Below are 3,143 nucleotides of genomic sequence, written 5' to 3'. Positions count from 1 at the left end.
ACCTAAGTTCTGCAAGTCTGCAAGTCTGCAACTCTGCAAGTCGGCTAAGTCTGCAACTTTGCAAGTCAGACTAGTCAACTGGAGTCAGAACTGACTAGTGCTCAAAACTCCTAGAAGCGCTGTTCCTGCGCAAAAATTCTGAACTGGAAAGTTGTTCGTGGCAAAGTATTCTACCTATCTACAAGTTCGTTGAAGTATTTTCAGCAAACGAAGATGGAAATATTACAAATTTTCTGAAAATTGAGAAAGAAAAACCCAAAAATACATAGCCTTGTAACCCCGAATTTAAGCTACGCTCATCCCGCTAACCTGATTTTGAGTGAGAAAGGTTTATTGAGTTTTACAAGATGAGGACCCCACATATGGATGATCCTATGGCTGAAGACGACCTACCTAAGCCTACCATGGAACAAAAGCTGGATCTAATCATGTTGCAATCGGAAGAAGAACGAAGGGTTAGGCAAGCATTGCAAGCGCAATTGACAAAATTACAAAGAGCGTCCACCGACAAAGAAGAACCTCAAGCTGAAGATTTGATTCGATGTACCATCGACGCCACTCTTGAAGCACAAACCATTCGCAAGGAATCAAAGATAAGTAAACGAAGTTTCAAATTTCGCACTTTCAATGGCATACGAGAAGGAAAGATTGTTTTATCATTCATTAGCCAGTTTGATGATTATTTCCATGAGGAAACCTATCCAGAAAAAGATAAAATTAAGTGTGTTACTAATCATCTGGTAGACAGAGCATCACTTTGGTGAACTGTAGTACGCAAGAGCATAGAATGTCCTGCTACTTGGGAAGATTTCAAGAAGAAGTTCATGCAGAATTTTCTTCCACCGCAATTTCATGAGAAGGCTATCAAGCAATGGGATTTACTTCAACAACGGGATCGTGAGCCTATTCCACAGTATACAGAGTGTTTTTGGAATGCACTTCTGCAGCTACGCATGCTTGAAGACGTACCAGAGACGACACATAAGTGGAAGTATATGTCTGGACTTCTTGGACATTACTACGCTGAAGTGAACATGTTCAAGTCTGCTACCCTTGAAGACGCCATCTCCCTAGCTCACGACACTGAAGATAAGTTACGCGGAAGAGACAAACGACCACAGCAATTCCAAGCCAATGGTAATTATGGATCTAAACAATTCAATTCCAATTTTAGAAGGTTTAATCCAGGTCGTTTCTCTTCACCATCTTTCCGCAAGAATTGGACTAAACCACCTGCATTACCATCCAATGTCAATCCAAATCCTAAGCCTATTCCACAAGCAAATCCAAATGTACCCAGACTTCCAGCCATTTCAAATAATGTAACCAAAGCCAAGCCAATAGTATGCTATAAGTGTCACCAGCCTGGGCATCTCACAGCAAATTGTCATTCAAAGAAGCCACCAGCACATATCAACTATCTTGGAGCCATGGACGAAGACGAGCATGAGGATATGCCTGATTTCACTGAAGATGAGGATGACACTACTACTACTTCTAACACTTTACCAGGTATGCCTACTCCACATTCATTATTGACTATGAAATGTTTGGTTCATGGAAAGGAAAAGACTATCTTGCATGATGACGGTAGTACTCATGACTTTATTTCAGCAAAATTGGTAAAGGAGTTGAAATTACAGACTGTACCTACGCATTATCGCATAAAAGCTGCATTTTTAGGAACTAGGTACAATGGTACAAAAGAAGTTCAAGATTTAGAGATTCAAATTGGTTCATACATTGAAAGAAGAAATTTCTTAGTTGTTCCATTATAGTCAAGTGACATTATTTTAGGAATGCCTTGGAGACACCAGCATAATCCAAATATAGATTATTCCATGCACACAATGAATATTAATTTTCAAGGAAAATCTATTACATTATATGGTATGCATGCATCTAATATTTTTCCACTGCTTTCGCATACTCAAGCAAAACGTGCATTACGCAAGAGTACTAAATCATATCTCATTTGGGTGAATGAATTGCACGCAAAGGAAATCATATGCACCCTAGGCATAAGGAATTTCTTGCATATTTTAAGGACTGTTTTGCAGAAGACCTACCACCAGGTTTACCACCTTCATGTCCAGAAGACCATAAGATTGATTTAATCCCTGGCACACAACCACCGTGCAAAGCACCATATAGGCACAATCAAATAGAGCAAAAAGAAATCCAGAATCAAGTTGAAGAATTACTAAATAGAGGCTTAATTCGACTTAGCAGTTCTCCATTCAGTGCACCTATACTCTTAGTCAAGAAAAAGAATAATACCTATCGTATGTGTATTGACTACCGAGCTTTAAATAAGATCACTATAAAGAATAGGTATCCTATACCTAGAGTTGATGACCTTATGGACAAACTACAAGGATCTTCTATATTTAGTAAAATTGACCTTAAGTCTGGATATCATCAGGTGAGGCTAGATAAATTTGACATATTTAAGACTGCATTCAGAACACAGTTTGGCCATTACGAATTCTTAGTCATGCCATTCGGATTGACTAATGCACCTGCTACCTTCAGTAGAATGATGAACCGTATCTTTTTGAAATATCAGTACTGTCTGATTGTTTTCTTTGATGATATTTTGGTGTTTAGTCAAAATGAGAAAGAGCATTATGAGCATTTGTCATTAGTTTTTCAATTATTGAAAGAAAATCAACTATTTGCAAATCCTGAAAAGAGTGAATTCTTTAAGACGGAAATAGAATATCTAGGTCATATTGTATCATCTGAAGGAATTAAAGTTGATCCTAAGAAAATTGATGCAATATTGCATTGGCATGTTCCTAAAAACGTGCATGAGTTATGCTCATTCCTTGGTCTTGCTAGTTTCTATAGGAAGTTTATACGCAATTTTTCATTAATTGCTTTACCATTAACAAAACTTCTTAAGAAAGGCATTGTTTATCAATGGACTGAAAATCAGCAGAAATCCTTTGACTTACTGGAACGTGCATTAACCAATGCCCCTATTTTACAATTACCTGACTTTAATAGACCATTTTTTCTCGTTGTGACCGATGCTAGCGGATCAGGTATAGGAGCCGTACTAATGCAAGACAATCATCCAATAGCATTAAGACAGTGGAAACACTACTTAATGGGTTCAGAATTCATGATAAAGACCG

The sequence above is a fragment of the Lygodium microphyllum genome, chromosome 26 (genome assembly GCF_053477565.2).
Source record: "Lygodium microphyllum isolate KBCC chromosome 26, Lygodium_microphyllum_v1.1.10, whole genome shotgun sequence".
Lineage (NCBI taxonomy): Eukaryota > Viridiplantae > Streptophyta > Polypodiopsida > Schizaeales > Lygodiaceae > Lygodium > Lygodium microphyllum.
Note: the sequence above shows the minus strand (reverse complement) of the source record.